Source organism: Cupressus sempervirens, chromosome 2, assembly GCF_028749045.1.
Source record: "Cupressus sempervirens isolate cs-2001-9-10 chromosome 2, ASM2874904v1, whole genome shotgun sequence".
Taxonomy (NCBI): Eukaryota; Viridiplantae; Streptophyta; class Pinopsida; order Cupressales; family Cupressaceae; genus Cupressus; species Cupressus sempervirens.
Genome location: NC_143119.1, coordinates 169,219,731 through 169,232,509, shown reverse-complemented (window position 1 = coordinate 169,232,509; position 12,779 = coordinate 169,219,731). Strand labels below are relative to the sequence as shown.

General features: G+C 34.3%; 1 pseudogene; it reads left to right on the top strand.

Moving 5' to 3' along the window:
• Positions 1–8,618: 8,618 nt before the first annotated feature.
• Positions 8,619–11,136, top strand: LOC149571596 (rust resistance kinase Lr10-like; annotated as a pseudogene).
• The last annotated feature ends 1,643 nt before the right edge of the window (positions 11,137–12,779 follow it).

Genomic DNA, 12,779 nt, shown 5'->3' with positions numbered 1-12,779 from the left:
TAGGACCAAAACTATGCTCATCGGCCTCCCGAAATAGCACAAAATATGCCCGAAAACACCACAAGAACACTAATAATCTATCTCAGAAATTTAATCACGTCCCAATATATATATTCAGATCTATTTTAACAGCTTAAAGTATAAAATACAGCAGCAACCAAAACTGATATGAAATACTCAATCGGAAACACCAAACTCTTACAAAAAATACACCCGGAAACTCACAAATCTGCACTGTTCAGCACAAAGGCAAACTCTGTATGAGCATGCAAATGGAATGACTTCAAACTCCCGTCCTTAGCCTTCCTGGAAACCTGCAAACTCCCGTTCTTAGGTCTCCCTGGAAACCTGCAAACTCCCGTTCTTGGGTCTCCTTCTTCACAGGTTTGGCAGCCTCTGAAGAATAACAAAGAATGAGTGAAAATCAAGTCTGGAATTCCCCCCAAAATGCCTCCAAACCTCTTTAAAAAGGGAATAACTGTAACTCACGTCCAAGAGAGGTTAATGAAACATATTTTAATAATAATTATCATTTATTAGTCCAACGGTTTCCAAAGATTAACTCCCTTTTTCCGAAACTTCACTTTCTTGGGCCTGCCTGTCTTAGCAAAGATTATTTTTTTTTTTTATTATTTGAAAAGGGGACATGACACTATACCTAGAGTTAGATGGCTAAAGCCTTTAGGATATGAAATTAATGTTGATGAAGCCTCAACTGCTATCACTGCACTCCTTGCTAAAGAAATTGACAAAAGTGCCAAAAATTTTGGTAATTATGATGTTGTTAAGTCAAAGGTTGAGATGGAATTGAAGACAACCTCAACTTTGAAAAAGAAGGAAAAAATAGTGAGGAAACTAAAGACTAAATTTGGAGAAGGTGTAGGTGATGATGGAGATGATGATGATGATGAAGAGGAAGAGGAAGAAGAGGTGCAAGGTCAAGAACCTCTTTCTTCAAACCAAGGCATGGGTGAAGATCAGGAAGAAGAAGGTGCAGAGGGAGAAGAAGTCAAGGAAGCACCAGCAAAGCCTGAACCAAAGAAGAGGAAAGCTAAGGCACAACCTACAACCAAACCAAAAGCAACAAGGGCTACCAAACCAAAAGCAACAAAGACTATAGTCCAACAACAAGAGCTAGTACAAGGGCCAATACACAAAATGCCAAAGAGCAGGAAAAGGAGAAAACAAAAGTAACTAAATAGAAGGGCCTAGTTGAAAAGAAACCAAGAAGAAAATACATAGCACAAGTAGAGACAAATTATGAGAAGACAGAGTCTAAGGATACAAGTTAGTTTAGAGTGGTAAGTCATACACCTAAATCTAATCTTGAAAATATTTGAGATAATGTATTCTTAACAAGATTAAAAGGTATTAATTTTTAAAAACTTGGTAGAGAAGACCAAAATATGAAAGAAGAGTTAGTGTATGCCATGATGGAAAAATTCAAAAACACTCCTCTTGAATTGGATAATACAATGCTAAAGGAATTGAGCACTATTGTTGAGAATAAGTTGCATTACTGCCTAAACATGGAGAAAGAAACGAGGGAATCAACATTAGCACAAGTGATGCCAAAGTTATTTAGGGAACAAATTACCAAGGCAAACAAGAAGTATGGAAATCAATTTGCACCCAAATATAGAGCTTCTAGCATTCTGCAGAACAAAATTGAGCATGTTGTCAAGAAATTCACACAAATGTGGAAATTGATAAATGGCTTGACTACAATAAAAGTAGTAGAAGAAGATCCCTTTGAGGATAGAAATAATGAGGAAGGTGAGGAAAAGGAGGAAGAAACAGAAAAAGAAAAGGAAAACACCACTGTGGAGGAGACACCAAAGAAGTCAGTTGACATGGCAACAACTAATGAGCAACAAACAAACTAGAGTGTGCGAGGCACACAAATGCTAGCCATGAGCCCTCCATATGACACAAACACACCTACAGAACTTATAAAAGTAAAGGATGTTCCTAATAGTTCACCTCAGAACATCAATCCATTAACTATAGAGGATCTAAAGAAGATCCTTGACCAAACCACAATACAAGCTAGATTATGTAAGAACCCTATGTTGGTCAATGTGGATGAACTTCAAAAAGTAGTAGCTGATATAACAAGGGACAAGGTGAATACACAAGAACCACCTTCTATAATCCCTTTAGCTACTAGTGGTCAACCTCTAGTGCAAACATCAGATGATAAATCTGCAAAGGTTGATGTTACTGTAAAAGTTGTTATGGTTGAACAACAAACACAGACTACTCAAGAGGAGAAAACTTTAGAAGCATAAACAGGATAGAAAGAGGTACCCGTACCTTATACACAAACACAAGGAGCAAGTCATAATTAATAATCGATCAAGACAAGAATGAAGAAAAGGACACACCAAAGGAGAAGGAGCAAGAAGCCATACAAACACTAGTAAATTTACCAACATCTCATACTCCAACAAAAGTCTTTCAAAGGCTGAGCACTGATGCAATACCATTGTAGATATCAGCACCAGGCTCTAGTTCATCCAAGGTTGCCAAGGTATTTCACTATGGTGATGCAATTTTAGATGAAGAGGTAGTGATACCTAAATATGACTATGCAATCATGACATTAGAATAGATAATTATAATGCAAGAAGCCTTGGACAGAATGAAAGCTCAAGAAATACTCAAAAATGAGTATAAACAAAGGCAAGCATTACAAGAGATTAAGAACATCTTTTTGGATGCCTTTAGCTTGCAAACACCTAAAGAATCCAAGCCCATATTAGAAAAACTATCAAAAATTAGGGAATAGGTGACTAATAAATACCAGGATACTAATACTAAACTATGGAATGGTTTGAGATGAAATTTCAAGGGAATGTTAATGAGAAAATATCTAGTGAAATGGCACTATTACATGTTGAATTAGCTACCAAAATTGAGAAATTGAAGAAGGTACTTGAGAACATATTCTCATTGTACACAAAATTGTGTGATCCCACACTCTTCCCACAAGAAATGAGCCATAGGATTTTGAGTCTAGAGAACAATTTGAAACTCTTAGGTATGCAATTACCTAATAACCTAGCTCAAAGTGAGAAGCATTTTTGTTTAGTGCTTTAAACACAAAATCAACTAGTTGTCTTAACAACAGAAGAGGCTAACATAAGAGCCAAGTTTCTTAATATACAAGCCTCCCTTACCCCTCATATGGGAATACTCCAAAAGGAACTAGCTTATGCAAAAATAGTGTTAAAGAAAGATCCTAATCTTTCAACTTTGGATGGACTAGTTCACCTTGCAGTAGAGATAGCTATCAAAATAAAATCCTTAGATGTTACATTAGACAACAGGGATGTTGCTTTGCAAATTATAATGGAAGTCCACAAAAACATTTTGGACAAATATGCAATCAGTGTATATACCCTTTGAAATCAGTGTCAAAAAGGGGGTGACAAAGAGAAAGAGGGAGATAACATAAAATGGGGAGATCAAACAAAGGGGGAGAAAACAACAAAAGAGTCGAAATAGAGCATATCAGATAGATAAAGAGTATCAATATTTTTAAAGCCAAAGAGTATCAGTAAGAACAAAATATACTTAGAGAAGAGAAGATATTTTGGATACAAAATAGCCACATTAACTCAGGGGGAGTTACAAAATTTTGAGGCATATAAGTCTATTCCAAAATTTTGAAAAGTTTGAAGTTTTTTGTATATATAGAGCCATGAATGTATTACACTCGAGAAGATTAGATATGTTACATATAGTTAATTATTTTTGACACTCATCTCAAAGGGGGAGATTGTTGATCTTAGATTGGTTTTGACAATTGAGTGTCAACACACTTAAGATACTTACTAAGTCCATGCTGAGCTAGTAATATATGTTGAGCATAATACGTATAGATGTTGAGTTGCAATGAGTGTTGAGTCACTCATGTGCCAAGTAATTCAAGTGTTGAGAATACAGTTGATGCCAAGCAAGTTCAGGTGCTGAGCCAGACAAAATTATAATAAGTGTCAAGCATCAGTATTATCAAGTGTCGAGTAACATAGAATGGACCTAGTTATTTGTGATGGCAGAAACAACTATTTAAAAAAATTTTGTGCCTAGTTGTAAGTTATCAAGTCAAACATTCTACCATTACTTTTTAACAACTGTATCAACAGGGTGAAATCCTTTGGACTAAGGTTGACTTAACAATCATTGTAAAATCCTTTAACAGGGTGACATTCCAAGTGAATGTTATGAAAGTCGTTTAACTAGGCACACTTCTGACATGGTATTCAAAATTATTTAATAGGGTAGGATCTAACAATCCTTTGTAAGCCTTTAATAGGGTAGGCCTTTCATAGGGCAGATCATGAAAATGGTCAAACTATCTAACCTTGACAGGTGACACTTTATTGTTGCAGTAGTGAAGAATTGTGGGTGTCATCTCCACCTTAGTTTTACATTCTCATTTGAAGGGTTTATGGGTAATCATATCAGGTGTCAAGTGTGTGTGTATGTGTATATGTTTTGATGTATTTGCTTTACATTTCATCTCAGTTTATTACATGCATCTAATGAATGGTATAAGAGTTTTAAGTGCTAAAGTTTGAACTTTTGATTCAGCCCACCCCCCTTCAGAAGTATATGTTTCCCATTTGTAATTCCAACAATTTCAACCCTTTGTGTGCTTCCTTGACCTCCTCTTGTGTATTGAATTTTCTGCTCTATTCTTTCTTGATGGAATCAAACACCATTGCATGAGCAATGTTCCATTCTAATAGTATAAGAACACTTGAATCCTTCAACAATTATCTTCCCCACTCAGGGGTTACCTGACTAAAATTTTACATCAATGCAACTTTAATCTCTTCTTCAATTTTAGAGTCTTGTCTTTTAGGTTTCTTTGCTTTTATTTTCTTGCATTTTTCCTCAAAATTGGAGATGTCAGTTCTCCACAAAAATTGAATGAAGGTGCTAGACCTAACAAAATTGTCATCACTAAGGAATTTTCTAGAAAATTTCTCTATAATAGGGTTCATCTCCCTCCCTTTTAAATCTTCAACAATGAGGTCTAAGAGTGGCATTTTGGGTTCTTGAGGTATTCCCTCCTCTATATTTGATGTTGTTATTAAATATCATCTTGACCTCCCATTATTTTAATTGCTCCCTCAAATATTCTTCATTATCAAAATGTACGGGTATTTGAGAGGCAAATTACTTGTCCATCATTGATGAAGATCCCTATGCCAACCTTTTCTTCTTAGTTGCTAGCTCTAAAGTTAGGCTCTCTGAATGATGCCTTTGATAAACTAGCATAGGATGTACCCCCACATTCCTAGAAACTACATATCTAGCCTTGCTTTGGAGGGTGTATCACCCTAGACTAATGTCGAATTTATTTACCATTCTTCCTTTCACCTTGTTGGCTTAGTTTGGATGTCTTTATTAATTCCTCTTTCTTCTCATTCAAGGTTTGCATAATCCAACAAAATGTGACATCAATTTATTTACCCTATCTCCCCAGAACTTGATGTCATCAAAAGGATCATATTTACTATCTAAAGCATTAACAAATTCCAGAACTCTATTAAAAACTCTTCATTTTTCTTTCTTTACTTCCTACTCTTGTATAGAGAAATCATTTATAACTATATCATCAAGAAAGTAAAATATATGATCATAGGATTTAGCCCCAGTTCTTTGTTTAAACATTTCAAAAAATCCCTCTAGATCTATAAATCTATTGTGAGATTTGGCCATTTGATATCTATCTAGGGACTTAGCCAAGTGTATCCATCATCTTTTAGTTATCACAAAATTGTGGTCAATAGTGAAATTTTGAAAAATTGCCTCTATGGATCTTCCTAGGTCAACTCTCTCTCTCTCTCTCTCTCTCTCTCTCTCTCTCTCTCTCTCTCTCTTCAAGTCCTCCAATTTTTGATAAAAACTCCATGACTCCTACCTTCAAGGGTACTTGGTAGGTTAGGACATGGGTTTCCCTTGGAAACCATATAGTCTTAAAATAGAGAGACTAAATATGGGATAATATCTCCCAGATTATGGCTAACCTTCAATCCCTTAGCATGATCCTTAGGCCTTATCAACTCTAGTAAGGGTTTAGGAATATGAGGGCTGACTTTTCTTAACAACATCCTCATCTTAGATGCAAAATATCGATCAAAATGAACAAAACTGGCATCTGTGACTTCCCAAATCATATATGCACTCCAAAAATGGATGGTTAGCTTCTCTCCTTTTCTTTCTCATCCTAATTTCATGTCTTTTACAAAGATAGAAACACCTTTAAAGAGACACATGTACATAAGGTGGGAATACCAACCAAAAGGTTTATCTACTTTACCCTTGCTTATGCCAATTAACCCACTATGTATTTCTTTAGCTAAACAGGAAGCAAAAGCAAATATTGAGCTCATTCCATACTGCAGAATTTGTGAAATCATAAACACTAAGAGTGTTGGGGTATACTATTGTTCATCCATGCCAAAAATCTTGCGAAGAAAAATATATAGAGCCTATGCCCTAGAGTTAAAATATTTCTTCAATAGGGGCTCTAGGGTATATGGTGTTATCGAAATGTTAGATGCCCTACCATAACAAAATGCTCCTATAGTGGTCCACCTTCAAGGTATACTCTTTGTGCATAATATTTGGTTTGAAAGTCATCAAAATCAATCTTTTCATGTAGAGAAATGTTGGGGTTTAACATAAAGATTTCTATGATCACTTTCATTGTCACCCTGAACAAATTTTCCCTAACATGGTTCTTCACAACTCATAACATAGGATCATATCTCTTTGCCAATATTTTCAACAAATCATCATCCATGAAAAGCACACCTAGTACAAAAAGCTTTCCAATGTCGAATTCCTAGATATTGATGAGTGGTGTATCATGATTTCTTTCTGAAACCATTTTCTAAATAACTCCAAGCCACCCATCGATGTTTCATCATCCCTCAACCAATTGCCTTTATCATAGAAATCCCTTCGTAGAGACATGTTTACAACATTAGAATATCAAATAGAAAACCTTTGCATAGAAATGTCTGGACACTTGCTTGTAAACTTATGATCATAGCCAAAAAGCTACCTCAATGACAACAATTCGCAATATAAAAACTCAAAAATTCAAGGTTTTTTTTACTCTGCTTCAATCTATCTTGTTTTGTACCAAATCATGGAATAAACTACACATTTTATGATGAATTCATTTGTACGAGGGTGTCTTGATTTACCATGAATGTTCCAATAGTTGAATTATGCATGTAACACAATAGATTTTGAAAACTTATTGTTGATTTGAAAGAAATATGAAGTTGTGATTCAAACTTGATACTACATCATTTTTTTACTTGATAGGACATGTGTCATTTCCTTGCTTTTTCACTTTTGTTAAACATCGTGCACCTCAAACTTGTGACATAGTGACAACCCTTGATTAGCTTCATATGAAATGACCAAACATAATTGTGGCTTCTTAATATTTCATTTAGAAAATGTGCCCACTAATTACATATGTCACTTTACAACTTTCTTGTTTTGGTTAATCATCCCACATGTTTCTTTTGCGAGTATGCAATTTTCGTTGATCTATTAGATATTGGACAGTTATGATTCTTGCATGGTGATGTAGTAAAATTTTGGCCTATAGGGATACATAGTGAACATTATCGCATTTCTTAAAACTTGAACATCTTGATTTTATGAGATAGCGACAAGCATAGATCACTTGTCAATATTATGGTTGGGAAGAAAACGTTAATGTTGCATGTGTAATAGTAAGAGTGAATCAGGATGTGCCACCTAGTCTCTAATGTTGACATCATTTTTTTTAAAGATCACAATACACTTGGTCCCACCAAGTCCATGTGTCAGTTCCTTGCTTTGTCACACTTTTTAAATATCATGCAGTTAGAAATCACTACAATGTGATGATCAGTGATCTTGTTTCTGATCAACGGTTGAAGACTTTGTAAACTTCTCTATCCTTTTTGGGGACCCATAGGGACACGTGGCAACTCCATTTTGCGAGAACATGAGTCTTTGATCTTCAATTTGATCAACAATCAAGAAGTAACTAGGAAAAATGCTTGGCGTGAGTTGAGAACTAATCAAAGCGTGACTATTGGCTTATATGACAAGGTATTCTGAGAGTCTTCTATAGGCTGACACTATCCATGTATGGGGCATAAAAAAGGGGCTAACATGTCCTTTAGTAATGACTATCCTAAAGCATCACACGCTAAAAAATTAAGCTTGGAAAAAATATGTCAACTTTAAGTATTTCATATTTTTAACCGAACAACTAAACTTTATATTTAATACTTAACTTATCCAAAAAGTAATAGTGAACAGCATAACCACTTTTGCTTCTCTTTTGTTTCTAGGTGGGGAGTACTTTTAAGTAGGGTACAAAATGAAGAAGGAAAATCCTTCAACAACAATCCAAACTAAGGGGAACCACTAGAACCCACTATTCGTATTTCCGCAGATGCTATGCGATTCCCTCTAAACACTAAACTAAAAATCCAAGGGTACACAGCTCTTATTCGAATGCCCATTGTATGTTTAACGGTTTAGTTTCCGATTTAGCCCATACCGGATTATTCCCCTCTAATAGAATGGCTAATTTCCATGCATCGACGAGTGTCGACTGTAAGTCAAATTAAATAGGACCTTGAAACTTCAACTCTAAATTTGTCGAAATTTCTCTTTTGCGGAATTCAAATGTTTCGATCATCATATGTGACTTTCAGGCGTCAAAGAAAGCGCGGGGAATTCTGATGTGCCCGCCGCATTCAACTGCGTGGTAAGTAAAGTCAAATTAGTGTATGTCTATGGTAGTTTTTGTTAAATTTTCAACTCAAATTAGAAGCACAACGGCTGCGGTGACCCTGCCTCTAATGAATCACTTTCATCGCCGCCAAAAAGAGGATATTGCCTATCCCATTACAATAGTTGATAGAAATATGTGGGGAGATGCTTGTAACCCGTCGACCAGCCCTCGCTTTCACATTTCTCACGAGTACATCAATATCAGAGAATACTTCTCGGCCAATGCCACTGATCAAATGTATGCTTTAGAATGTAATAGTAGTTGGACACGTATTGTAAATTATCAGTGCAGCTACCTCTTCAAAAATTCGACACAAGTAATTGGCAATTGTAAGAGTCGTAACTCCGTCGTCTATTTAATCGGCGGATGGTGCAAAAGCGTCAAATTTTAATATTTAGAAAAGGATTATCTCCTAAGCATGATACTAAATTCGACTCGGCCGTTGTAGGTAATTCAGACCGTGCAGGTTGGTTTAACACAGCTAACAATGTTATTGGTCTAGGAAAGTATTCCTTATCGATAGTCTCCGTAATTTATATATCCAGTGGAATAGTTAGACTATTTTTTTCTTCAAATTTATTACATTTTTCAATCAATCCATCGTTTAAAAGTAGACATCTCATGTTAACACTGCTAAGAATGCTATTGATTTAGTTAAATATCCCTTTCTTGTTAATGCATCAAGGATAAATATGTTAGTACTACAATGCTTAAAAGTATTTTCTTTCTCAAGTTTAAGAAAACAATCATCTATTGTATTATTTCAATCAATCTATTCTTTAAAAGTGGACATCTTGTGAATTGCTCATTGTTTTAGTCATTGATAAAAAATATAACATTATATTAACATTGTAAGGTTTGTCAAAAAATGATAAAAAGCTATAGTAGTTGCTTAAACATCACATACAAAGGTTTGATTACTAGACTAAAACTTTTCAATAGTTAAATTTAATTTATTTTTTCGAAATTTAAATTTTTAAATTTTCATTTTTTAGTGTACAATTTTAATAAACGGTGCTAAACAATATATTAAAAAATAACTATATTAATTTAGCTTTCATCAATGTCACTCTAGTCCTTCCATTGTTGTTCACTTTTATATCATTTAAATTCTTATATCTTTCAATCTTTGTGTTTCATTAATGTAAGAATTTTAATTAGGTGCATCCATCAGAACCGGTGTATTGTTACTGACAGGATTATTGCTTTTGTTCTTTAATCAAAGGAGGAGATTATCCTTATTTTCTAAGAAACTTGATGTTCCCAACGTAGCGAAGTTCTTGCAAGATTATGTTCATCAAATGTCATTCAAATATTCATACTCTCAACTTATGTAGATCGCCAATAAGTTTGCTCAAAAAGTGGGAGAAGGAGGTTTCGGTGTGGTTTATAAAGGAAAGATACCAAGTGGCTATCTTGTGGCAGTTAAAATGCTTGATCTATTAGGACATGGTGAAAATCAATTCATGAATGAAGTAGCAACTATTGGTAGGATCTATCATGTTCATTTGGTTTGCCTGATGGGATATTGCTTTAAAGAACACATAAACACATTGGTGTGTGCATACATGGCTAATGGAGCTCTAGAAAAGTTTATATTTATAGGAAGAGACAAGGAGCAAATCTTAAATTTGACATAGTTATATTCAATTTCTTTGGGTGTAGCTCAAGGTGTAGCCTATTTACACCAAGATTGTGACAACCGTATCATTCATTTCAACATAAAACCCCACAAAATATTACTAGATGAAGAACTCACACCCAAAATAGTTGATTTTGGTCTAGCTAAACTATGTGGGAAGAGAGATGATCACATATCAATGACAACTACAAGAGGAACCCTAGGATATATTTCTCTAGAGGTGTGAAATAAAAATTTGGGGCCTATGATGGAAAAATCAGATGTTTATAGTTTTGGGATGGTATTACTGGAACTTGTTGGAGGGAGGAAGAATTTTGATCTACATGTGAGCCACTCTAGTAAGATGTAATTTCCAAAGTGGGCATTCAAGTTAATGGAGAAGGGGGAGTTAGAGAGAGGGTTGAGTGGAATTAGTATAGGAGAAATAGAATGCAAAGAGAAGGAGGCATCAATAAGACTACGCAAAGTAGGAATTTGGTTCATTCAGTACAATTCAAGATATTGATCAAGCATGAGCTCAGTGGTCCAGATTTTGGAAGGAAATTGGGATGATGTTAACAATCCTCCCATGCCTTTCAATTCATCATTAGTTATAGCTACACCTTCAAGTGAGGAGTCTTCTATAAGTTATAATCAAAGGGAATCTCATTCAAATCCATGATTCTAGTTCTCATGGGCATTATTTCGACCAATAATTGGGAACAAAGAAGGAGATCACTCTAAAGGAAATTCAACATCTACATGAATTTTCTCCCATTTCATTATCTTAATATTTCAGAGGAAAAATATAGAAGGAACATTGTAATCATATGTGTGCTTTAACATTCACTTTCTTTCTTATAGTAAGGATCACTTTCTAACTATGAGGATTACACGATTTTTCTTGACTATAAGATTTATACAATTTTCATTTTATACTACCAACTTTATTTATGTAGCCACACATATATATATATACACACACAATTTTCTTATCTATATCTTTTCATTGAATTCTTAAAGAGAAGAACATTTAAACAAAATAAATAAACGTAAGAAATAGAAACTTTATTGTTCATTCTTGTCTTTAGTTTTTCTTTTATGAATTCTTTGAATGAAGTTTTTAAAATTTTAATGTCATCTAGATTTCTAACATTATAATAATTATCTTAAAATTTTATCTATCATTCCAAAGATTTTTAATATATAAATATTATTTATTTATGTTATGCTGTAGAGAAGAATTTTTTTTGCTAGCAAAAGTCTCGAGAAGCATGATTACAATCTAGGGATAAGAACACAAGATTTTTTCATAATTATGCAAAGGATGGAAGAGAAAAACAATCCATTTTTTTCAATACAACAATTATCATTTTGTATTTAACATTTAGTAAGAATCAAATTGCTCAACAGAAAATCAAATTCTTTCAGAAACTTTTGGCCCCTCAACAAGTAATGGATGGTAATTTTATTAAGGAGGAGTCCAAGAATTATTGACTTATATCCCAACTATCATTCCAAGGGAGGATAACTTTGATTTTCTATGATCATGTTTGCTTAAGGAAATCAGATGTTTCATTTTTTTCTTGCTAGTTGATAAGGACCCTAGCCTGGATGTCTTTATAGCTTTATTTTTCAATGATCATGGGAATTCATTTTTTCTCACCTTTTATTATCTTTGGAGGAGTCTAGGAAAGGTGGTGCTATGTTACACATTTTAATGATACAAATATCATTTTGATTTCAAAGGTACAAAATCTGAAATCTTTTGTTATCTTCCACCCAATCTCATTATGCAATGTTATCTATAAGATATTCTCCAAGGATTTCTACTTAAGGGTAGAAGGTATGATTCTTTACATTATCTCTTCTTAGCAAGGGGGAATTGTGCCTAAAAGGGTAACTTCGGATGGTGCAATTGGTGCATTCTTTCAAACAAAAATTATTCTGGCTTGTGTTATCAAATTGGATATGATCAAGGCATATGACAGAGTCAATTGGTGATTCTTGAATAAGGTTATGTTAAAATTTAGTTTCTCAAGAAACTGGTGTAAGTGGATCTTTTCATTACTTAAGGTTTCTTGTTTCTCAATAATTATCATTGGATTCACATGTGGTGAGTTTAAGGCCTCTCAAGTAGTGAAACAAGGGGATCCACACTGTTGTTTCTTATTCATCATCATGGAAGAAGCATTAAGTCAAATGATTAAACTTCTTCTCATCAGGTGGGATTGTGGTTGGGTATCTGAATACTAAGGACAAACTTAGTTTCTACACACTCTATATTTGTAGGCAATACATTCTTAATTTTTAGTGCTTCCATAA